Raw genomic sequence first — 26,663 nt, 5'->3', positions numbered from 1 at the left:
TGGGATTAATTTCTCAAGCCTAGCTCCTCCCTAGAATAAATTGCATCCTTTCGTCCTACCCCAATGGAAGAAATGGGTTTTCTTTCCCAAACCCCATGACATCTTCAGGATGATGGCACCCTGATGGCAACCCTTTCCATGATAAAGGGTTGAAACTGGATGATCTTTAGGTCCCTTCCACCCTAAGCCATTATTCAATTCCATGATGATCCTATGATCTCTCCTCACGGCTCCTCCAGCTTTGTTCTTATCCCTTCTCAACATCAGCAGAGGGAACTTGCTCAGGGATTCCTGTGCATGAAATTATCCAACCTTTTGTCTGCATTAAGATTCAGAGGGGCTGAAAAATAATAGCAAGAGGACAATTCCTTTAGAACAATGGCTTTCATTCCCTCACACAAAGACACTGAGAAGGGTGAAAACTTTTTTTTCTCAAGGGAAATTGCCAGCCAGAGGTTTACAACTAGAGGGGGTTGGCTCACAGATATAAATTGAAGGGGTTTTGGAGTCTAAAGCAAAATAATAATAAAATAAATTGACTTTTCTGTAAGAGGAAAGTGAATTTCTGGCTCAGAGTGGCTGGAAAGAAAAGTGTTGGAATAATCATAAAATATGACTGCTAATTATATTAATCAGAGTATTGGGGCAGTCTGGTAAGACTGGGCTGTGCTTCAGTGACATAAATGGCACAAATTGCTTCAGGGTTCTTGTTAATTTGCAGAGGGATACAAACAGTGATGTATCATCACTCCAATCCTGCACACCAGTAAGATTTACTAGAAGGGTAAGTAACCATTATCAACACACAGCAAATCCCAGTGCTCTACACTCTTAATGCAGTGAGGTTGCTATTTTTCCTTCTGTTCCCCAAATTCACACCAGTACAACCAGGAAAGCTTCCACTGGAGTAATTGTGAAAAATCAGAGAGAACTGGTACTCATCCCAGCTGCTCCATGGAAGAAATGCAGTAGTTATGGCTTAATCCCTTGTATGAAGCAGGGTGGATCTGTGGATAGAAACAACTGCCTCACTAATGACTAATCAGACTGATTTCTTCCACTGCTTCACACAGCACCACACAAGGCTCATCGACATTTACTGAAATCTCAGTGCCCCTGGAGTTATTTCTCCCAGAGCAATCTCCATGTATCTGGGAATCGCTTGTAGCATCACTATGACTATTAACAGTGCTTTGGGGTTTTGCTCAATGCCATCCATCACTATGTCTTATTGCACAACACAGAGCTAATCTACAGATTATCATTGCACACAGGCTTAATCCTGACACGATCTATCTATCTCTTTCCTTATCACTGTTTCATTGGCTGTCTAACTAAAGTGCTGCGTGCATCTCATGGAAAATGACACAGAGGTCTTTGTACCCAACTATATATGTGCATTGATTGGCTTCAGAAGAAGCCCTTTAGCCCTATCTCACTGTAGTAAAGCCTCATGAGTCTCTTTTTCTCTCTCTGAACATTTACTTTTGACCTGGAACAGCAGATGAATTGTGATTAAATAATTACATATCAGGAAGCCTGTACTGTATGAAGGTTTGTAAATGTCACTGTCTCTTAATCAGAAAGACAAATCTTATCTACTGTGTGGGAATAATGCGTAGGAAGAGTTGCTGGTCAGCTTGATATTTTTGTCCTTTATCAAAGTAGCCTCAGGCTCCAAGGCTGTATGTAAACTATTTTTCACCATATGAGCTCACTCCATTAAGAAACAAGTAGGATGCTCAAGTGGAGGTCCACAGGGACTGGAGTTTGATATTTTTCTGCCCCAAAGGGTACCAGGACAATATTGCTCCTGGATGCTGTGGAGCAAAAGGACTTGGAACCATTTTTCAGTTCTCCATGCTCAGCCTCTGTCAGCATTTTGAGCTGCCCTTGTTCTGCTCCACGGATGAGGTGTTGCCTTGGCTGGATGCAGAGCTGAGCACTTCCTCAGTGTTTTCACTGCTGCTGGTGCTTTCCAGGCTGTTCATCAGCTCAGAAAGAGCTTGCAAACCATTTCCACCTTGAAGTAATGGAGCATTTGTCTGGAGGGGGATCCGCAAGGGTAGCAACACCGCAGCCAAAAGCATGGCTGGGGCAAGCTCCATCTCATCCTCAGCTCGTGCAGGTCGGTGGAGCTATGAATGATGGAGAAGTATGAAGACAACCAAGCCAAGCATCGAAGCTGGTTATAAATACCCAAGATATTTAGGTTTCACTTCACCCATTACGGCAGTGCTGTTGATGTCTTGGTGCTTTATGGTGTGTGAGCTGGGTGGGGACGGGGACTTGGCAAAGACTGTAATTGAAAGCAAAAGTGATCAGTAGCATGGACACTACTTTCTAGAGGTTTTCCGGGTGGTCTCAATTGTAGTTGACTGAGAGGACTTGCTGCTGTCAAAGGTTTGGCAGGATTTCAGTGTGCCTTCCCCTGATAGAATAATAGAACCTTAGACAGGCTTAGGTTGGAAGGGATCTGAAAGATCATTGAGCTCCAACTCCCCGTGCTATAGGCAGGGCTGCCACCCACCCAATCAGGCTGTCCAGGGCCTCATACAATCTGGCCTCACACGCCTCCAGGGACACGTGTGAGATTCATTCTGAGAAGGTCAAGACGTATTTGCCAACCCGCTGCCGCCTTCGCACACAGTGAGGGCTCACTGTCTCACAGTGCCAGCTGTGGTTGGTACATCCCCCGTCAGCAGAGGCGGAGGGGGAAAACATCCCCCAAACCTGCTGCCCTCACTGCAGTGCTCTGAGATGAATGACACAGGTGCCAAAATTCCGGGTGAGCAACCAGAGGTACGATACGGAGTTTCCTTCAGCTGTGAGATTCCCATTGCATAGGCTGCTTCCATTTCTTCATTTCCTCTGCTGTGATGGTGTGTTCCGCTTTCCGTCTCATCTAGAGACCTTTGAGGCTGCGGAGGAGCTTTCGATTTAGTTGTGTTTATCAGCACCTCATTTCAAGCCATAGCTGATCTCATCTCACGTCTGTGTCTAGTGGAGCCTAGGACTTCATTTACAGAAATGGGGCTGAAGCGTAGCACTGAGTCATAGAATCATTAAGTCTATAAAAGACCACTAAGCTCATCAAATCTAACTACCAACCCATCATTGTCATATCTAAATAACCACTTCTGAAGAAGAGCAACAGAAAAGGCCTGAAAGCGATGAGCACTTGAGTTCTTCATTCTGAAAACATCTAAAAGATTATTTGCACTCTCTAGCATGAGATGGGTCCATGTCAGGCTTTGCTGAGAACTCCAGCGTCCTCCTGTCCCCCTCCAAACTGTGAGGAGGTTGGGATGTGTCAGCAGTGAACAGCCTTTCTCTCTGCGAAATTGTGGCTGCCAAGAGAAATCATCTTGTGAAAGTCTTTGTTTTCTCAGAATTGCTCCTTCTTACCACATTTCCTTGGGCTGTGCTCCTGCTGCAAGGTCAGAAGGGAGCAAGCCACCTAAGCAAACCATTGACTCACACTTTCACCTCAAATTGGCAAAGGCTGACAAAAGCTGAGCCAGATATACAAGTTGCACAAACTCAAAGAACTTCCAGCTAGATTTATGCATGCTTTCCCTGTCTTTCACAAATTCTTCCCATACTTCAGATTCATTTGCTTAGAACTCATCACGTTGCTTGCTGTTCTGAGGTCATTACAACTCTTTGGAAGTATGAGCTGTTTGTGTGGCTGTTGGTGCAAAGGCAGTTGGATCTGTAGGACTTGGTTTGATTCCTACTTTGTCTTCCTTTGATAGGATGAGAGGGAATGGCCTCAAGCTGTGCTAGGGAAGGTTTAGGTTGGATATTAGGAAAAATTTCTTCTCTGAAGGAGTGATGATGCATTGGCACAGGCTGCCCAGGGAGGTGGTAGAGTCACCATCTCTGGAGGTGTTCAGAGAACCATGGGGATATGGCACTGAGGGACATGTATTAGGCAACAGTAGGTGGACAGTTGGACTGGATGATCTTAGAGGCCTTTTGCTGCCTTAATAATACTATGATTCCTACTGGAAACACTCCTCATGCTACCACCTCTTGGCAATAGATAAGGAATCTCTTAGTTGGTTGGATTAACACCTGGGTGCATGTCCTTTCAGAAGGGAAGGAACAGGAGGCTGCCTTGGGTCAAGTCATCTGGCCCAATGAACATGTGCAATCACAGAAGAACATGGAGCAGGTCTTTCCATCAGTGCTGGCTTGTGTTGGATCAGGCCCAGGATGCATCATTGCAGCTGTGATGTGTGGCAGGATTCTTTTGTATACACAACTGTGTTACCAAGTAAGGTTTCTTTTCAGAATGGAACTGGTTGTGCAGCAAGACTGTAGGCTTACAGGGAGGGGTAACATAAGCTGGTCAGTGTTTTTTAAGCTAAAAACCCCCACCTCTTCCCTCTTGAGTCTAATTTTTACAATGGTCTGTTGGGTTTGCTGCCAAATACCGGTTCATCACTTCTTTTGTGTGTGAAACCTTTGCAGCTGGGGACTTTCCATGGGACAGCTTGTTTGGAAAAAGTGATGTAAATTGAGTCTTAGTATGTCTTAAAATATCTGAGCCTGGGAAAACATGTCATTTTACTGAAGATAATACAGATGCTCAGCAGGTAGCTGTTGAAAACTCACACCTGTAATCAAAGCCATGGTGATTTTTAAAAATGGTTGTTAACAAGTATAGCTGATCCTAAAATGAGATAATTAAGTTTATGAGTGAGATTAACCTTTTTTTTATTATTATTTTTTGTTTTTAACTTCCTACCAGCAGTGAGACCGTATAAAAGAATAACTGAATGAAAACGAATGACAACTGGTGGATCAATGAGCAACTGGTAAAATTACCACATTTCTTATAGTCTATTGTTCAAACGCAGAAGAAAGCATTGTCATCATGGTTGTGTGTGAAACCCATGGTTATATGACATGTTCCCAAATTAACATTTTATAGTACTGAAGGAACTGTGTATATTTTTATATGTATTTATTTATTCCAGCTTTGTTATGCAATAAAAGTTGAACCACAGTTTGCATCCTGAAGGAATTTACACATGTGGATATTTAATTTTTTAGATGCTCTCTTCTTGAGGGAAATGGGACATGATCTAACTGACATTTGACAAATTCAAACAAATGCCTCTGATGTCTCTACTACAAACTCCCCATGAAATATAACTGCTTGGGAGATGTAATATTCACCAGTATTTCAAAGGTCACTGCACCAGACCTTTTACATTCTGTGGAAAAGGAAAGAAAACTTAAACCACAGAATTTTCTAGACTGATATTTTAAAATGGTGTTCTTAAATTAGTCTTTAAAATCTATACTTAGAAACTTGAAATTTGACAGTATTGCAAAGATGCTGAGCACCTCTGCTTTCTACTGGCACAGAAAAAAATCTTGACACTTCCTTGAATGACATTGTATTTCTCAGAATACCTAAATAGGGCTGTTGGCACCCGATTTTGACTCATTTGCCTGAAATTTTCATGGTAAAACTGAGTTTCCAAAGCAGAGACCTCCAGGAAAGGTAACTGACAGTAATAAAAGATAATTATATTAATTGATTTTCTGTGTGTTCCAGTGAGGTAGGGGTTGGTATAGTTTTAACCAATCATAGAGAAAGAAGACATCACTGGAGCATTTCTCCAGCTCCTGGTTTGAACCCATATGGGACCTTTCCAGCAAAGAGCAGAGCTCACACCAGGGTGAGGAGAAAGCCTTTTTTTTCAACTCCTTATTTCAGTTGAATGCACCACTCCGCCATTTCAAGCTTTCTGGTGTTTTCACTCCAGAAGCATTGGGAATTCCCTCAGCTCCTGCAGCTTTCCACGCTGTGCTTGCTGAAGCCATCCAGGCAACAAAGAGTTAAAAAAAAAAAAAAAACAGTTCCTGAGATAAGGATATGAGAACAACTGCCCCAGATGAACATCACCTGGGGTGATGATTCTTCTCACAGGCACCTGACCACAGCTGAACTGCCCTGAGACAACCAAGCCAACAGATCATCTGCAGTTCACAGAATTATAGAATCATTTGCCTTGGAAGGGACCTTTAAAGGCCATCTGATCCAACTCCCTTGCAGTGCACAAGGACATCACAGCTCTACCAGGTGCTCAGAGCCCCATCCAGCCTGACCTTGGAGGTATGTGGCATCCACCACCTCTCTGGGCATCTTGTTCCAGTGCTTCACTACCCTTATTGTAAAAAGCTTTTTCCCTATATCCAGTCTAAATCTCTCCTCTGAGTTTGAAACTATTTCCCCTTGTCCTGTCACCGCAGACCCTGCTAATAAGTCTGTTCCCTTCTTTCTTACTGACTCCCTTTAGATGCTGAAATGATGACCATATAAATGACCTTACCCTCTTGCTGCCGCCATCTTTCTCCTAAAACCCACAGCTTTTGCCTCTGGTACAGTTGGGTATGGTTTGTATTCAGGTCCTGGAGTTCACACCGTTTGTCTCAAGTCTTGAATCATTTGGGGATTTGTCAGATTTCCATTCCTCCTGCCAGGAGGAAGCGTGAAGAGCCATCCAGCTGCTCCATTGCTGTTTTCAACTCAGAAGGGCAGCAGCCACTGTGAGAATGAAAAGTAACACAAAAGGTAAATTCCAGGATATTTTTGGGTCAAGTTTTCCAGTCATGGTGTTTCAGGCTTCCACGCTTTGTGCAACATATTGTGGGATGTGAAATCACTTGCACCTCCTGCATGCCTGGTACACAAAGCACGAGGTGCATCCCCCAGAGATCTCCCATAGTTTTCATTGTGGCTGGCAATCTTATTGCAGCAGAAAGTTTCTACATATCCTGTAGTTCACAATGTTTAGGCTTCCCGTTGCTACAGAGATTTAAAAATGATGAATAACAAGGTCTGACTCAGTTAAAGTACTCAGAATTCAGACCAGAGTACCAGCTATATTTCCTCCCTTCCCTTTCCTTTCCCTCCCATCTCCTTTTATCCTTATTTATTTATTAATTATACTGTTAGTTAAATTAATGTCTTTCAAATGAGCCTCAGATTTTGCTGCAGTGGCTAACTGGTTGTCAGGTCTTGGGCAAACCTGTGTGTATGTGATATCTCACACAGAGCATTGGATGTGTGCTGTATGTAGTACAGACCCATGAATCCCTTCATAGTCAGTGGAGAGAAATGTGTGCCTTAAGGTTCTGATTCATCTGATATCTGCTTCCATGGAAGGTGAATTGCATCCGAGGAGTGCAAGTTTCTCTGCTTTGATTACAAGGAGAATCCAAGATGACTCAAACCCTAATTAGATTCTGTTTTTGGTTGTCTGTGTTTCTATTTCCCATCCGTAAAATGGCTCTACAACTGTCCCTGGGTCAACCTGGTCACTCCATGGATGTCTGTGTTCTTTGAATGCTAGCAGTTACTTGTAAGAGGCAGCTGCTGTTTTTCACTATTAAGGACTCAAAGTGTTCAGAAGTGATGAAATGTAACGTGGGATGTAATGGTTTACATACGGTTATGTATTCATTAATTTGTGGTAGTGTTTAAAAAGCCAGAAGGATGAAAAATGAAACCACAGGAGCCCACATCTAAGAGATTCCAGTGCTGTTTGCACATTGATTTCCAACCTAATCATTCTAAATAGGTGTTGAGAAAGATTCAGGAAGCCCCACTTTTTATGGTTCTTTCAATAAACATATCCTCAGGTTTTCCCAGAGGAGATAGGAAAGGGTGTTTTTGCTGTCTTTGCACTTGTTGAGCAGCAGATAAACAAAGATCAAAGACTGGGCATTGAGCCATTTGCAGTTCTCTAATGACAGTTTGAATCCTGCATTTTTTTCTAGGTTTTTCTGGAGTATATTTAAATAACTTAAAACCTTTCTTCCTATGGAGAAAGACACTGAGTCTCAATAATGTTATTTATATTGGCCAAATTTCTTTGTGATGTTAAGATACGAATTCTGCTTAATTAGAAATAAATTCAACCCACACTTGAATAAGGAACCTGTTAAGTGAGGTTTTCATTACATCAGGAGGTTCTGAACCATTTCCTTCCAATACTAATTGGGGCTGGAAGGAAAGGGAAATCTTGACCTTCTACTGCTCCCAGCAAAAATAACCCTGGTATTTTTGACACTGAACAGGTAAGGTGAGTACTGGCTGCACAGCAGAACGTGGAGGTGAAATGGTGACTTCAGATTAAAATGATGACAAATCATTGAAAAAGGTTGAGCAGACGTTTGTTGTAGAGCACTTAAAAAAAAAAACCAAAAAAAAAAACCAGATGTTGAGATATTGCTTCGTTCATTCACTCCCCGGGAATTTCCCTTCATGCGGCATTAGTTTCATGACTAAGAATTATTTTCTGACTCGTCTGTGCTGTAATGGAGTAAATGAAAACAATCTTGACTGTGTGGGGCAGTAATTGTTTGCACCGGTTGGTTGTTCTTTTTCCGGAACACTGAGATGATCAGATTATGAGTGGAAAGAAATTATGTAAGTTTAAAAAAAAAAAAAAAAAAAAAAAAAAAAAGCCCCAGGAGTCCAAGGTCTTCTGCTCCAGCTTTATACAAAAAATAGGCCTTCATGCTCTATTGACTATAGTTTATCCACCATAGCCTACAGCGCAGGAAAGTACCTTTGAACTCTTTTCAGCAGCACAATAACTCACATTATTGGCCATCTAGAACTGATTTTCCAAAAAATGTCATTGTTTTTAGGTTCTAAGAGGGTCTGAAGACTTCATCTAAGGTCACTGAGAAGCTTTGCTGTATGAGACATTGTACAAACACAGACTAAATAGGCGTAACTAGTTGTTAGAAATAGTGGGGATTATATTCTTTATGTTATTGGGGAACTGTTGTGTGGAGTAAAATCACACAAGAAGTATGGAGGTCTCTTCCAACATTAGTGAGTCTATGATTCTAAACAGAAACTGAACCAGATCTTCCAAGCCCATACGTAATAATTTGCTCAAAGGTGTAGGGCATAACAAATAGATCTATATAAATGGTACCTGCACATTTAGTCCCAAAAGGTGAAAGATGTAAGACATAAGCGTAACTTGAGAAGAGCCCTGATGTGAGGAAACCAGCTTGATTTTGAGCTAAAAAATAGAAGTCCGTGGAGGGATATAAAGTAAGGTAGAAGGTTAAAATTATTTAATGAATGGCAAGAAATCTTTGCTTTTTATTTGCCAGAGTGAGAGTAAAGGATGGTGCAACAATTGAAGCACCCATGTGGATGCTGTAAGAAGAGAATGCGTGCATATGTAACAAGAGAGTCTACAAAATGGTGTATAGTCTGGATGCAAAACTCAGAGAAAGTCTGAAGCTGAAGACCATACTATGGGAAAATTCTGATGTTTTCCAGACTTTCGGGTCATCTTGACCTTAGCCTTTTTACAGCCTTAAAAATCTCTATTTCCTTTAATGGAGTAAAAGCCTTTTTTGGCTTTTGGCCACGATTCTGAACTGGTAGCACTGTTAGTTTGCAGAATGGCAGTGCAGGGTTGCTGGATGGGTTGTGCTTACCATCATGCATAGGGTACAACGATGCACTCTGCTAGGTACCCTTCAGGCACCTCTTTGCATGTTTCATTGACTTGCTCATCCATAAACAGTGGCTGATGAGGATTTTTTTTTATTTTTACTTTTGGAGATTTTTTGATGCAAAATACGTGTTCCATATTTCTGTGTATTGTCCTGTCCATATAGAAGTGGTATCAGGTTACGTGCTAAACTGCCTTTTATGCAAGCCTCATCTCTCTTATCTAAACTAAATGGCATCCTAATATATGGAAATTAACATCTGTCCCATGCTAATGCTTACCCAGTCATTTCCAATATAATAATGAATAATGTGCCTATCTGACAGCGTAGGTCAGCAGTGGCATTGGCTGAAATCAAGAAGTGTGAAGGAAAGCTCTAGCTGTGGTCTGCTCCACAAAACCTACGAGGAAACATCTCATTTGCCATATTCCAATGCATGAATTGGATATTGCTTGGATAAGGAACCTGAAACCAGTTGCTACAATAAATGCCAATTCAAAGCCAGGGCTTGAGTACAAGATGACTTTTCTTGAGCATTAGGCTTCTCCTAATATTCGTACTAATCCCTTTAACAGGACTGCTGCAATTAAGTAAGTTTTGCCATTAGGAAAAAGTCCCCAACTCGACTTCTTTGCTGCCTCTTTTGTTTTCACTGTGGAATAACAGATAACACATCTGGTAACCACTTCTGTCGAAAGGCACGATACCCAGTACCCAGTTTTGTGGCCAGATTCTTGTGTGTTCTTCTATCACTGATGAATTTATTTAACTCATGTTAAACGTTGTCTATAAAAGTCAGACCACAAAGTATGTGATGGTAATAAATGCTTTGACAAGGCAATAAATACAGATCCTGCACTGCCTGGAGATCCAGTTCCCTCAAACACAGCCACTGTCCTTGGAGCAAGGTCTGCAAATCCAGGCACTTTGTGGTCTTCCCAGATACTCTCTTTTTCCCTTGATACCAAACAGTTTGGTGTATAACACTAAATGTTAGAATTTTCAAGTATCAGTGAGATAAATCAGTGGTGGTGTTATCTCCAGACAATAAACTTGGAACCTTAAATTAATAGTCTATTATTTCATAGACTTCATATGATCAACTTTGTAAAAGAAAAGGAGATAGAGTCAGCAGTAAGGAATATGACAGTCACATTTGGCTTGAAACTACAGCATTAAATATCTAGATTAGTATGTCTGTGATTAATTAGTCATCACTTGAGCAGACTCCTAGAAGCTTTTTCTCATTGAAGTCACCAAAATTCTGAGTACATGCTGAATGCTCTGACAAATCTAGCAAAGCAGGGAGGGACACACATCCTCCACACTTCAAATGGAAATTAAGATATTTGCTTTCTCATACTGGACTCTTCAAACACGATGTGCTCCATAATTCTGGAATAGATGACCAGAAAATAGACAAAATATTCCTTCCTTGCTTGAGATTCTCGTTTGAAATCCCATCATCTTTTATTCAGTGAACAGCTCAGAATGCATGGTCATATTTCTGTGTTAGAGAGGGGTGGTTTCTTCCAGGACATCCTCACAGGAATACCTAGCATAGTCAATTCATGGTGGAAAGGCTGTTTCAAGAAGTTCGTTTTCTGATTACAAGATCCTTTGGATCAAGGCTATGCCCTCGCACCCCAACCAAGTGTTCACATCCTTGCAAGGCTAACAACCACATTCCAGAAGCTGCCCACAGCATAAGCTAAATATTTATCTGTAGTTTGAAATACAGAAGATCATAAAGGCTCGATGCTTTAATGGTCTTTCCAAATTCCCAGCAAACTAAGTCTGTAGAGATAGAGATGACGTGTGTTTGCTACGTAACACATTCAGTTACCACTCCGAACACACAAAAACCACTGTGTGTGAGTGGATAAATATATGTGATTATCTTCTAGGAAAGAGACATGTTACTCTCAGAAGGCTTTTCTGGCCTATTTTGTCCATGTTTTTGTTTCAAAATGCTGTCAGTATTGAACCATAACAGCTCTCTGAGTTTTTCCAGTCCTACTGCCCTGATCATCCACACCAAAGAAAATGTAATTTATGCTTAAGAATGAGCCAGCTCTAAAGCCTTTCTTCATGGAATGCTTCACTTGAATCACTTCCTTTGCTTGAATCACTGTATGGCTGAGGCTGGAAGCATCTCTCTGTCTATCTGGCCCAACACCCAGAGCAGGATGCCCAGCACCACATCCAAGTGGCTTTTGGAGCTCCCCAAGGAGCAGCTCTCAGCCCCTCTGTGGTCCCTTTGACTTGCTTCAGTAAAACTGTGGCTTTTGAAGCCTGCCTGGGCCTTTAAAAATCAGGCATCTTAAGCCTGAGACCCAATTTCAAGACAACCCATTGGCATCACTATGCTTCTGTGAGTTTGCACCTTACAAATTTCTGCAGATAAAATCTATGACTGTGGCTACTCCTTGCCCATGGAACTGGAGATGGCTTTAATGCAATGTGTCCTCATGCATTTGACTGGGAATAACAATGCATAAGTTCATCAGAAACAGTGGTAGGAAAGGCAGCTGGATCATAGAATCACGGAATCATAGAATCACTGAGGCTGTAAAAACCATCAGGATCATTTACTCTAAACATCAACCCATGCTACTGACAGCTCTAGACCATGTCACTTGGTGTGACATCCACCCTTTTCTTGAAAAGCTCCAGGGACAGTGGACCACCTCCCTAGGCAGCCTGTTCCAATGCATTACCACTCTTTCAGAGAAGAAATGTTTCCTAATATCAACCTGAATCTCCTCCAGTGCAACTGATGCTATCACCTCTCATGCTATTGCTGCTACGTAGGAGAAGATGCCCACACCCACCTTGTCACAACCTCTTTTCAGAGAGTTGTAGAGAGTAATAAGGTCTCCCCTGAAACTATCTGAGTTCCCTCAGACTTGTGCACCAGACCCTTCACAGCTCTATTGCCCCCTCTCCAGACCTGCCCCAGTGCCTAAATGTCTTTCTTGTAGTAAGGTGGATCATAGTCCACTGAATGATAAGTGCAGCAGGTTTTAAAAAATGCTGATATTTGAGCATCTGTGTGTGGTTAGTTCAAACCGTGTATTTAATGGCAGCAGGAAGAAGACCAGGGTGGAAATTTCTCTCAAGGAACACAGAGCATTTTCTTGGCTGTGTGCTCATTGCATACTCTTTCAAGATCTGTTTATTATTTGATGCTGCCATGAAACCTCCCCGCACACCAGATTCTTAAGATAAGCTCATCCCAAGACCTACGTGTCAAGGCAGCTGTGAAGTGGAGAATTTTCTGTCTTGAGAGGGCATGGTGAAAAAAGCCATTGCAATGAATTACTCTCTTCCGCGAGAGAGAAAGGAATGCGTGGAATGATTGAGCTGAGCTGTGTATAGCTCAAGGCTGTGCGCCAAGGGACGGAGGATAGTCAGATTCCTTTTATAGTTCATCCCCACCAGACTGGAAATACACACAGCAGAGTGGCTGAAATAGCACAGATGGAAAACGCCAAGAGTCAGAGAGTAAGGATGGGGAGAAAGGAGGGCATCTAATACTGCGCTCATGAGAGGTTTCCTTCCAAGAGAAGGCAAAAGGGTGAAAGTTGAAACAGCAATGTGCACAGTTGGTGCTCCAGAGCCTCTCTTTTCACAAAGACATGAAGGACTGTGAAAGATGAAGAATATCATCTGCCTCTCGTAGCTTGCCGAATTTTGTAGGCAAAATAATTAAACTGTTGGGGGAAGGAAGGCCTGGGGGAAGCTACAGGAAAGGCTATCCTGATGCTCATTCCCCATGGAGAGGTGAAAATGCAAGAGAGAATATGATGACAGCCACCATAGAAGTGACAAAAAATGTATACCAATGTCTATATGATGTATATGAAGGTATTTCGCTCCAACAACATATAATAAAGTGTGCCTTTATGCAAGGGCTGGACTAGTGAACAGTATGAAAAGTCCAGACTGCAGAACTGTATCTTCACTAAGGCTTGACTGGCCATAGCTTTCCACTTCTTCAGATCACTCTTTAATCTCTGTTCTACCTACTAATTTCTCACAGCTGATTTCAGGGCATCTCTTAGTCCCTAGCTAGTCAAAACCACTTCACAGACAACCTGCAGCCCCTTGGTGCCCAAACTGCAGTGTTTTTAGACCATTTGCCTCCTCTTTGCCTCCTCATGTTTGGACTAGATCATCTTAATGGTTTTTCCAACCTTAATGATTCTGTGATTCTATAATTCTGCAGCCAGTGGAAACACACTGCAGAAGGTATGATCACATTCACTACCTTATCACTGAAGACACTGAAGTCTTGGCTTGTTCCTCTTGTCTCGGAAAACTTCTACTGTAATCTAATGGCATAAAACCCTGCTTGGCTGAAATCCTCGGCGCCATGATTTAGCTGAATAGATTTATTACTATACTTAAAATTCCCATCTTACAATCTTTGTAATTAATGGACATGCAAAGAACATATTTCAGAGATGTTTAGTACAGGAAAGGCTTTAAGGATCTTAGATCATGAATCTGTTTCTCGTTTGGTGCAATATGAATCTGAAAGGGGGTGGGTTTTTTTCCCTATGATCAGAAACAAAGTAGGTATGAAAAATACAACGAGTAGAGTTCAAGAAAAAGGGGTGCAGATAATACAAGAAGTTTATTTATGTGGTTAAAGAACCAGACTGGATCTCAAGGGATGAGATTTTGTTCCCAGCTCTGACAAAGACTAGTCTATGATTTTGTCTAAGACGCTTTGCCAGATCTGAACTGAGTATGTTAGTAATTGTCTAGTGGGCATAGCAGTCAGAACTGCTTCTTAGCCACTGTCTAGACCTGAGGATGCTACATTTTTGCTGCTAGACACCAAACATTAATATCTGCTGCAGTCAATAATTTGATCAGACTTCATGCCAATGAGACGTAAGAAGGAGCTTTTGGTTGGTTGCTTGGTTCCTTGTGGTACCAAATCCTACAGGAAAGCTCTGAATCTCAGATGGATGCATCCTGCTAGATGTATCCAAGATATACTAGATGATAATGTGTACTTCTGCACTGGTCCTTCTTCATGGAGGTGAACCAGGATCTCATTACCAGATATTAAGAAGAGACTTGCTCCCAATCTCCTTCATGCCCAAGGTTCCAATTGCTCCTCCCTAGGACACAAGCTGGCAAGTGCTTTACTATCATGGGACAAGAAGTGTTCTCTGAGCAGAAATTAAGCAATTAAATCTAGCAATAAGGAGACAAATGCTGATGCTGAAGCAGAAGAAGGAGCAGATGATGTTGGTGGTTAAGGCGTGTTCCCTTCTTCCAGCCTGACTAATGGAAGAAGGTCTCTGTTCTTGTGGACATCTTTTCTCTGGCAGGTTATCTTTGCACATACCCCCTGTAAGCACCTTACACCTTGCAGACCTAATTTTATCATGTGTCAGTGGGGAAAAAAAAAACCATGTTCTACAGCAATCACCAAATTATTCAGAAAGTAGAGTCTGAAGTTCTCAGCACACCGCTACTCAGATACCACTGACCTCCAAAGGATTTTGGTGTTGGCATCTTCTACAGTGCAACTAGCAGTAGGATTAGAGGGAATGGTCCCAAGTTGCACCAATGGACGTTGGATCTTAGGAGAAATTTCTTCTCTGAAAGAGTGGTCAGGCTCTGGAATGGGCTGCCTGAAGAGGTGGAGGAGTCACCAACCCTTGAAATGTTCAATAAATGTTTAGATGTGGTAATAAGGGACATGGTTTAGCAGGGAAATACTAGTGGTAGGTGGATGGTTGGACTGGATGATCTTGGAGGTTTTTTCCAACCTTGGTAATTCCATGATTCTGTGATTCTATGATAGATGATTTTAGTGTGCTTTTGCCCTATTATATCTTCTCAGCCCTTGCCCATAAAATGGAAGTGATGACACATCCTTCCTGGCAGTGATGTACATGGAATGCTCTTTGGGAACAGGGAATCTCTTACTAAATTTTCCATGGAATCATTAAGGTTGGAAGAGATCACAGGCTTACCAAATCCAACTGTCAACCCATCCCCACCGTGCCCAGTAATCACATAACTCATTGCAACACCTACCATTTTCTTGAACTCCCCCACAGACAGTGAATCCACCACTTCCCTGGGCAGCCTGTTTCAGTGCATCACCACTCTTTTTGAGAAGCAATTTTTTCCTAATATCCAAACTGATATTTCCTCAGCATTTGGAGCAGACTGTTGTAGTGCCATTGTGTATATCTTGTAAATGCTGTTGATGATGTTGCTAGTAGTCTGTACACAAGTGTTACAAACTCTTAGAAAGTTCTGCTAGAGCAATCAGAGGTGTTTTGTGAAGAACTTGGTCTGGCCCCCATACCATTTTCGTCTTTCCCATTCCAATTTTTAGTGAGCATTCCTGCCCTGAGAGCAACCTGAGTATAAGTTTTGGTTTTCCTCTTAGCCTTGAGACTTCCACAATATGTGAGGGTCTGGAAAGTCAGTGGTAGGAGGAGGGTCTTCACCCTAATAGCAGCTTTCACACACACTATGATGAGTATTTCTCAGGAACATTCACTTACATTCCTGGACCACAATAAAAATATGATCATTATGTGGCTCCAGAGATGACTGTAAGATATAAAAGGAGATAGGGTGGGGTTGGGGAATATCCCAGAGGACAGACAGAAGGCTGTTCCCACAGAAGGACTAGAGGGTGTGATGCTGATCCCAGCCATTTTCTAGGGTAAACCAAGGGCATGTTAACAGAAGTCAATGACATGAACTAAACTGGGTAGCTGGGAGGAGAGACATTTCCAGAGATGGTACCAGACGCAGATGGAATCCTAATGGGACCAATATGTTGAGAACTTCTTAGACTGTAAGTCCCGTCCCAGTGATCCAAGTGCTGGGATCGAGTACGAAAATCCACTAAAATCAAAAGCTGAAATATTACTCATTGTCTGAATAATTGAAAACTGCCTTGGTCAGAGATGTTTCATATTTGAAAGGCCCCATATGGAGAAAGTTTGAATCAGAAATACAGTGAAGCCAAAAGGGAATGAGACATTAAGCCACCACAAGAGATAAAAGAGAGAATATGTCAGTATGTAAACAAGAAGTCTCCTGGGTTGCAGAGACAAATTTCAAACGGACGATGGCCAACCATGACATGGGGCAAGAGAGGTTGAAGAAGAGTTAATTTTACTGTCTGCTGTAGGTTTTATGTGCAAATGTGTTGGAATGTCAACGAATAGGCATTTCCTGGCCAAGTCTGCATTGTTCAGTTACTCCTGGTTTTAGTTTAATGTATAATTGGCATTTATTACTTGCACAATAGATGTATCATAGAGTTGTTGGCAGCAAGAAATGAGACAAAAAAATGGAAAATTGAGACCAAACTCCTTCCTGTCATGTCCCACCTCAAAATATTTTTGACCAGACAGTTTAAGTGGGCTTAGGATTTTGTTCCAGTACAACCAGGACATTGGTGTCCTGATGGACAACAAGTTGACCACAAGCCAGCAGTGGCCAAGAAGGCCTATAATACCTCTGGGTGCATTAGAAAGAATGTGGCCAGCAGTGCGATGGAGGTGATCCTACTCCTCTACTCTGCCCTGGTGAGGCCACATCTGGAGTACTGTGTCTAATTCTGGGCTTCTCAGTTCAAGAAAGTTAGGAAACTGATGGAGAGACTCCAGAGGAGGATCACAAAGATGACTGAGAGCCTGGAACATCTCCCTTATGAGGAGATGCTGAGAGACCTGGGGCTCTTTGGCCTAGAGACTGAGAGGGGATCTTATCAACACTTATCTAAAGGCTGGATGTCGAATGGATGGGGCCAGGCTCATGTCAGTGGTGTGCAGCAACAGGACAAAAGGCAATGGGAACAAACTGAAACACAAGAAGTTCCATGTGAACATGAGGAAAAAAATTCTTTACTCTGAGGGTGACAGAGCACTGATACAAGATGTTGTGGATTCTCCTTCTCTGTAGATATTCAGAACCCATCTGGATGCTTTCTTGTGTAACAACTTTAGGGAACCTGCTTTCACAGTGGGGTTGAACTATATGATTCCCAGAGATTCCTCCCAAACCCAGTGATTCTCCCTCAGCCTGCTGTGTTTGCCTGAGTTTTTCACACCAGCAGGGACAAAGTACCTTGCATTTCTACAGCACTTTGATTTGCCTGAGAAGCCCTTGAGTTTTCTAGGGCTAAAAGTGCTGAAAGAAAGCAGAGGTTTGGTCACTGTACAGACCATGCTGGTGGTTTGGAGTTGAACAGAAAACTTTTCAAGCTGTTTTACAAGCACATAAGAATGTAAAATTGCTGTGCTAATCTAGGCCACCTCTGTAACTTTTCCACATTGCTCCTTAGATGGAAGCTCAGCAAAGAAGCATAATAATAAAACCAGAGGGTAGTAATACTGCCCCAGTACCTCTTTGCTGCCTTGTGGGCTATGCCTTAGGGACATGTTGAGCCACAGGTTGTGTTGAAGATCCTCTGATGAGCACTTCTTCCCTTGGCAATACAATATTTTGTATTCATAATGTCTGCTGACAAGGATTTCCTTTACTGAATTACAGACTTTGTGGAAAAGCAGAAGTTTGAGGTTTTTCTCATCCTTCTGCTTAATAACGTCATGTAATAGCTCTGATTCTGTCATTATAGGAATGAACAATCCGTGTTCTCTGGGTACTCCGTGTTTCTTTTAGTGACGTATCCTGTAGATTTCTCTCCCTTCTCCAGCATTAGCTTCCTCGTAATAGCTGTTCCTACATGTTTTTTAATCATAGCAGAACATTCAGCGGGTATTTTCATAGAACTTACACTTATGGCACCTGCCTCTCTTTCCTAAGTGCCAAGGGGTATTTCAGGGAGATCCACTTTGTAGGAAAACAGGATGTTATGTCAAGCTGCTTAATGTAGCATTTAGTGCCTTTGATTTTTATTCCTCAACCACTCTGCAAGATGAGCTCTTTCTATGACTTTTTGCAGCCACTTTCCTCTTTAGGATTCCTAATAACTGAATGTCCTTCACATAAATGTCACCTCATTTTTCACTTTCTTCCATTTCCAGATGATTTATAGATGTATTTCTTATTTCAGTCTGTATCCCAGATCCTGTGGATGTCCCCTGGTGATATACCTCCTCTGAGAAAATCAGTCATATATCTCAACCACTCAAGCTGTATCAATCTCTGAAATTTTTGCCTTCTATCTCATGAACATCTTCTGAAAGCAGTGTACACAACTAAGGGCTTGTATGAATTAAGATCTTTTTTTGCTGTTCTTTCATCTTTTCCCATCTTCTTAAGAAGAAACTGCAGAAAAAAAATATTCTCAAGGTGTTTTTGATACAGGACATTCCATTAGACTCAATGTAGCCATCATGAGAGTTGTGTGTAATTTACATATGCTTAGGCAAATATTCAGCTGAACACAAACTTAGAGTCTTCCTACATCCCCTGAGGGGTCTTTTTGATGTAGCTGTATTTGGCTGTTACCATGGACAAATTTTTGTTGATGGGAAGAAACGCTATGATACCAGGTTAGTCATGAAATGTATACATGTATACAGTACCAGACAACACTAATGATTTTTTGACATGGTACAGCTTCTTTATGAGCAAACTGTTCTCATGATCTCTTGTGAATCAATAGTATGCTGGCCAAATCTTATTCTGTTCTTCCAGGTATTGCTATGTCTCTGTCTTACTATCTTTTACAAAGCTGGGAAGAGATTGCTTGTATTGTTCTCTTCAGCAGGATGCAGAGATAGGGCTGTGCTCCTTCTTCCTGCCTATGCTTGGCACTGCCTCAGCTCTGGTGATGCTGTATATCTCTGCCTGCCAGAGTTAAGATAAGGAGCACCTGGGGAATGGGCATCTTTCCTTGTGTATAAACTAGGGAAGGAGGAATAAGGTCTCTATGTGCATGGGGTATGTAGAATCATATAATGGCTTGGGTTGCAAGGGATCTTTAAGCCCATCCTGTTCCAGCCCCCTGCTGTGGGCAGGTTGCCACCCATCAGATCAGGCTGCTGAGGGCCCCATCCAAGCTGACCTTGAATGCCTCCAGGGATGGGGAACCCACCTTTTGAGTAAAAAATTCCTGAATAATTAGTCTAACATCTAATCTAAATCTCCCCTTTTCGTTTAAAGCCATTCTCACTTGTTCTATCGCTATCAGACTGTGTTGAATGTTGCTCTCCCTCCTGCTTGTAAGCTCCCTTCAAACATTGGAAGATCGCAATGAAGTCATGCAATATACTCCAGATGGGGCCTCATGAGGGCAGAACAGAGGGGGACAATCCCCTCCCTGCCTGCTGCCACCCATCTAAAGTATGTCAAAGTACAGCAAAATATGTATCTGCTCCTGTTATACTTAACAGTTTTCTAAGTCTTTATTATTCATCCCATTTATTTTTTTTTAGGATACGTTTCACCAAGGTCCAGACATCTGCCTTTGATGTATCCCACCAACTTTAAGCTTTCTCCTCTGTGTGAGTAAGAGGAGAACTCATTCCTGACTGTGGAAGTAGCTTTATTTCTCACGGACACAATTTCAAGCCCTGCCTTTGTACAGAGACACATGAAGCACAGATGAGGAACACACGATGCACTATATTTATCTATTTGAACTTACTGTCCCCTTTACTCATCAGTCTGCAAGGTATCCCTGCAGTGTTTTTATTTCTAGTCATCTCTGTGCAATGCACATTGAAACATTCATTGGAATAATTCATACCATAAGATGACTCAGAACATTTTTTTCTACAAGAGACACTAAATTTTGAAGCAGCATCAGACAAATACAAGGAAATTAGGGAGCATATTGATGGATATTACACCAAAGGCAAGGGCTGTAGGCAAGATGCTTGAAGGCCCATAATTTTCCTTAATGGATCTGTAGCCTTCAAATATGAAAATAAAGCAGGATTAGATTCAGTTATCCTGCCTGGAATGAAAACTGTGAGTGGTACAGGGATTTTCCTTGGCTCCTGAGAGCTGTGGTTTGCAGACATTGTACAGAGGGCATAACAGCTCTGCAGACATCAGTGTCTCAGAGCATACACTTAGAACAAAGAAAAGAGGGTGAATTTGATAGATAGACCAAGTTCAGGCTTGTGGCAGTTTCCTTTAGAGGACTGCAAGCACAAAGTGTAGAAATCCCAGTTTATGTGATACCTGACATTCCCTCTATTACATTTTTCTGCCTCTGGCAGTGGTCTGCAACAAGCACTTAGAGAAGGGGAGTGCAAGGGATTTCTTCCCCAGCAAACTCATATCTGCTAGCAACTGGGTCTAGAGCAATTCCACAATTGTAACAGATATTTCAGTCATGCTTTTCTGTCCTGCCCAGGACTTAATTTTTCTTTTCTACACATGCATTGGAAGAAACCTCATCCCCATTATGACTGCTTCAAACCATGGCCAAATCACAAAGAAAGCTTACCCAACACAGGAGAGCCTGATCATTTCTAAATTGCATCTTTGGGAAGAGTTCAATTATAACTGTTTCCTAAGTGTGGAAACAAACACTTTGTGTGGGTTGCTTCAGTGGTTAAGAACCTCCCACCACATCCTGATTTACAGTCCAAGAAAATTGTCTTCCTGCTAGGTGGGTTTAGAACAAAAGGAAAATCTCCTTTTAGCTCTCCTAGACCTAAAAACTTCTTAAAAGCCTCAGGAAAAAAAGAAAAGGAAAAAAAAAACAACCAACAGTACAATAAGCAAACAAAAATACCAACCATCCCAAACCCCGTCTCTTCTTGTACGTTCTCCAATGCAGAACAGCTGGGAGCAGCTTGTTAGGAGACTCCAATTGACTTATCTGCTTTTGGTCAGCCTGTCCTCCATCATAAAAATTAGGGCACTTCTGATGACAGCCACCATGTAAACAGATAGAGAGATAACATGGGGAACACTGGATAAGAAAGCTGCTCCCCGTTCTTTTCTTCATAGAAACCCTCATCACCTAAATGGAGCTGGCAAAGCTTGTTCGAGATATCTTGACAGGATGATTTATTACTGTGCTTTTCCTAGCAAAAGGCACAAAGGAAAAATACTTTTTTTTTTTTCTTTTGGTCTGGCCTGAGCCATGTATCCAGGGATTTAGTCTATTTTATCTTTCCCCTCTCTTCAGTGTGTATGACATGGGTTTATCACTTCTTTGTCATTCCCAGTTTATTTCTGGAAAGTCAATATGAATTCACCATAACGATAGGAACGGTTTCATCAACTTAACTTAAATCACCTTAAAACAAAGAATTCAAGTCCCATCAAGGGTCTATTCATGTTTTCCTGCACCAGGGCTGCTCTGAGAGCCCTGCGGGGTGCAAATCAACCCAGAGCAGTGGGGTGGGTTGTGGTAGGACGTGGGGAAAATAGATCCACCCATCCTATCAACATATATAGATATATCCTATGCTGATATAAAGCACAACATGCATTTGGATTGTGTGCAACGCATGACCCAAATAAGGCAAAGCTCTGGCTGCAGGACAGATGTCCCAGCCTAGCTGGAAACAAAATAAGAGGTGAAGAACATGAACCAGCCCTAAATCTGTCTTCAGACTGAGTAATTGGACTGATTCTTCACTGAACATCAAATGGTGTCTCATCTACAGCCAGATTCTGTTATGACGCTCAACTGATCCTAAAAGTGAATGGTGATATGACAACCTCCTCTCCAGGGGAGAAATGGTTTATAGTGTAAAAGATGCATCTCAAACTTTTTGAAACCGGTCCTACATCTGCCTGTCTTCATGTAGTTAATGGGAACAGAACGTGGCTGAGACACACAAGCCACTCATTGCCCAATAAAAGCTGCTTTGGGACAAAATGGATTATACCTAAGAACAAAGGAATCAGAAAAAGTTACAATTTCCAGAGCTTTGGGGCTGAAGTTGTGATAATCTTATCTGAGTTGTACTGCTCAGACCAGAAAACTGCACCAAACAGCTTCCATATAAAACCCTTATCTTCTTTCTTTTTAGGTACCGGATATCATCTAATAGATTAAACAGTAAGCTGGGATTCAAGAAATGAACATTCAGTATCTAATTTGCTATTTCACTTTGTGTTACTTAACTCAGAATTACTCTGTGCTTTAGTTCCCTCTGGGCAAAACATAAATACCAATACCTCACTGTTTCACAAAAGGATTATAGCTGTTAAATGCTTGTAGAGTCATTCAGATACCACAGCGGTGAGAGCTATGGAAAAATCTATACATAAATCAGCACTGTTTACATTTCTACTGATAGCAGAGAGATCACAGAGTCTTTCTTGTATGTTTTTTTTTAATTCCCAAGTGTGGAGAAGATGTCGCTGCTATCAAAATAATAATAATAATAATAATAATTTCATCATCATAAAGCACAAAAAAAGGAGAATAAATACTTTTAGCAATGTTATTCTTTGCATCTTCAAAGCACTTTTCAAATTTCTGCCAGGAAGATGACTTTCCAGTGTGACATTCAGATTCCCAGGGTATTGTTTCTATTTTGGTGAGATGTTTGTTATGACAGCGTGACTTTCCTAAAAGAATAAACTCAACATTTGAGAACCCACCCCTGGCAGAACTGCGCCACAAGCTTGATTTTTAAGTGGCTCTTTTACAATATATCTAAATGTGTGTATTAATAATTCCATTCCTTATTATGAATTGACCAGGAGTTGTCTTTGCATAGAATCATATAATGGTTTGGGTTGGAAGAGTCCACAAAGATCATTTGGTTCCAATCTCCTTGTATAAGAATGATGCAAGTCTTTCTCATCTTGTGCATCAGCTGGAGGGATGCCTTTGTGGGAGTTTTAACATCATAAATGTAGTTTGGGAGAAAAAAGATGAAATGACACATGCTAAAGAGACCATCTTCTGCCATTCCCTCTTTCAGAGGTGAAGAAGGGCACAGGGAGCAGTGCGGTCATGTCTGGAATAGTGAACTACAAGCAGAGAGATGAGCTTTGGATGAGTTACCCTGTGGGACCTGGCCCACGTTTTGAGCATGTTATGCCAATGACCACAGGAAAGAATCCTCTGCAATGTCATTATTTTCAGAGAACTCAGAAATGGTTTTCTAGGAAACTAAATCTTCAAAATTCAGGCTAGATGCCCTGAAAAACATTGTTAAGAACCTTACAGTGTTGATCCTCCAAACTCTGGAGTGGGAATCCTCTTCCTTCACTGTGAGGGAGCCGTGTAGCTTGGTCAGTATATGGTTGGGGACTATTTCCTAAGACAGCGTGGCTCTGTCAGTTGGCATCTACAGGCAGAAAGAAGTCTATTTGCCAGACCCTTCTTTATAAGCATAATAGTGAATGAATGTCATTCAGAAGGCTTCAAGAAACGAAAATGAACTGCTCAGAAAAAGGGTAGGGACCTGAGGAGAACTCATAGCATCCTTCCAGTACTTAGAAAGTGCTTATAAGGAGGAAAGGGAACAGCTTTTTAGACAGTCTGACAGTGACAGGACAAGGGGGAAAGGCTTTAAACTAAAAGAGGGGAAATTTAGATTAGATGTTAGGGAAAAAAAGTCTTTACTCAGAGAGCAGTGAGGAACAGGAACAGGCTGCTCAGAGAAGCTGTGGATGCTTCATACCTGGAGATGTTCAAAGCCAGGCTGGATGGGGCCCTGGACAGCCTCATCTGGTGGGTGGCAACCAACTCATGGCAGGGGTTGGAACTGAATGATCTTTGAGGACCTTGGCAACCCAAGCCATCCTACAATTCTATGATTCTTTGACTGCAGCTGAGGGAAGGGTTGTAGCATGAGATCAGCCCTTCTTTGACAGTAGGAATCACCTGCTTAACTACAGTTTGGAAAAGACCAGGAGCTTGCTTGGTCATGGATCTGACATTTGAGGTCTAATTTGCTCACTGGGTATGAGGATGCAGAACAGAGGAGAAGCATCTACTCAGCAGAGGAGTCATATTTGACATTTCACATAATTTTCTTTATTTTACAGAAACACAATCTCAGAATACTGATTTGGAAGGGACCCACAAGGATCACCTCCCACAAGGGAGCTGCAGGCCGCCATGATGAGATGCAGGTTGTCATGAGGACCTTTAGGGCCATGAGGAGCTGAAGGCTGCCATGAGGAGTTGCAGGCCCTGAGAAGCTGTAGTCTGTCATGAGGCCCCCTTTCAGCCTCCTCTTCTCTGGGCCTCAGCTGCTCCTCACACACCTTGCCCTCCAGATCTTTCCTTCTCTGGATGCTAACAGCTTTATGTCTTCCTGATATTGTGGCACCCTAACTGGCACTGCTCAAGGTGAGGCCACAGCAGCAGAGCACAACAGGACGGACCCTTCCCTTGCCTGTTGGCAGTGCTGGGCTATGCAGTGCACCCCAAGGCATCCTTGGACCTTTTTAGCTCCAGGATATGCTGCTGTCTCAGATCCAACTCGCTGTCAAGCAGAACCCACAAATCCCTTTCCAGGGCTGCTCTCCAGCCTCTCATCCCCCCATCTGTACACAGAGACAGGGTTGTCTCATCCCAAACCTCCCCACCTAAGCAAGAGATTGCACTTTTTCAAGAGAGCAAAGGCACCCAAGTCTTCCAGCTGCAGCACAGGCACTGAAATCAGCCACGTTGCAGGAATGGCCTCACTGTGGCTTCCCGTTGTGCTGACAGGGTGCAGAGTAGCAACAAGCAGTGTAAACAGATCAGCCTGGAGAAATAAACATTAGGCTAAAGATTATTTAATGCCTGCTTTTAATTAAGGAACTTACTAACCAAGGTTGGCAGCATGGTGTCCCGCCTCCTATGAAGAGCTTGTGGATTACAGCCTGCAAGAGGTGTAAAACAGGAAAATTTCTCTGAAGTGCAGAGGTTGTGCAAATTTACACCAAGATAAGAGTCTGATCCTGTGGGTCTTCCACTCAATTCTATTGGATCAAGAGTAGGCCCAGCTTTAGAAAGACTGAAAATGTTCAAAGAGATGCAGTCTCTTGGAAATAGCAGAAGAAAGAAAATCAATCCTTCAAGAGTTCCTGCTCCTTCTGTGGGAGAAATAACCAAATAGCCAAACAGAAAAACTGATCAGCACAGTTCCTGGTAGAGCCAAGCGTCCCTTTGAACATCTTTCTCCATCTGGAATATGCATAATTGCTGTCTTCCGGTTCAAACCATAAATAAAAGGCACTGTAAACATTTCAGAAGGGCCTGGATTCATCTTACCTAAATATAAGCAATGAGCTGTGCTTTCCATGTGACAAGGACATCACCCTAGGCTCACTCTGTAATTAATAGAAAGGGTGTATTTTCTATGCCACTAAGCCAAAGAAAGACAAGGACAAAAGACCTGGTCTAAGGCTGACTTTCACTGTGTACAGTTACCTTTCTCTAGAGTCAGTGGTTTGTTTTGAATTTACAACAGGTTGCCCGGAGAGGTGGTGGAGTCACCATCTCTGGAGGTTTTCAAGTGAAGGGTAGAGTGACATGATATAGTGTGGCCACAGGCATAGTTTGATGGTTGGACTTATAGACTTAGTGGTCTTTCCAGCCTTAATGATTCTGTGACCCTTTGATTCTACATAGCCTAGACCCAGAAGCACCAAGATAATGTAGGCAGTTCTCATAGACCAGTGTGGTGTGGTGATGGGATGAACCCACAAAGATGTTGAATGCTCTGAGTGGTGAATCAGGATATATGGAGAAGTTTGGATATGCAAAACTTGCTAGACTGCATGACTGGTTTTTATTTTGGACTGAGCTCTAGCCTCAACAGAGTGAGCAAGCTTGGGAACACTGAACAAGGGTGGACATGCAAATGCTGAAGTTTCAAACTCATCTCTGAAATGATTTTATTCAGTAAAGCATGTAGTAAACATTTATTTAGGAGTCTTTTGTTACTTTGTCAGGAAGATAATATAAGCTTTGATGTCCAAAGGGACTTACACACATTCATAGCTATGATAACACAAAATATACACATGATTTAGTAGTGAATTTCCTACACAGCAGCATAGTATTTCCTCCCCTTCTGATTATCCACACGGTTATCCTTCCAGTATGAGTGGGGCATAGAGGAGATCCCACCAGGACACTGTGGCAAAGGAAGGCTATTTGCTGTGTCCCAGAAAAGGAGCCCTCACATGGGATATTCGTGGAAATTAGGGCTGTATTCAAACTATGAGAGCCCATTTCAATAAGCTATATTCTGAAACACTCCAAA

At 42.1% G+C, this 26,663-nt stretch overlaps 1 long non-coding RNA gene across 2 annotated transcripts; it reads left to right on the top strand.

The window, feature by feature from the left end:
* Positions 1-3,741: 3,741 nt before the first annotated feature.
* Positions 3,742-25,833, top strand: LOC149920354 (uncharacterized). 2 transcript variants are annotated; one of them, XR_016471929.1, is made up of 3 exons: positions 3,742-6,136; positions 6,321-6,595; positions 19,911-20,076. It is a non-coding gene; the product is annotated as an uncharacterized LOC149920354 (long non-coding RNA). The 2 variants fall into 2 exon arrangements; XR_016471924.1 differs by lacking the exon at positions 3,742-6,136 and adding an exon at positions 24,451-25,833 and having other exon boundaries at positions 6,144-6,595; positions 19,911-19,979.
* Positions 25,834-26,663: the final 830 nt, after the last annotated feature.

This window comes from Phasianus colchicus, chromosome 1 (assembly GCF_987193195.1).
Source record: "Phasianus colchicus chromosome 1, bPhaCol1.hap1.1, whole genome shotgun sequence".
Lineage (NCBI taxonomy): Eukaryota > Metazoa > Chordata > Aves > Galliformes > Phasianidae > Phasianus > Phasianus colchicus.
Note: the sequence above shows the minus strand (reverse complement) of the source record. Positions and strands in the feature narration are given on the sequence as shown.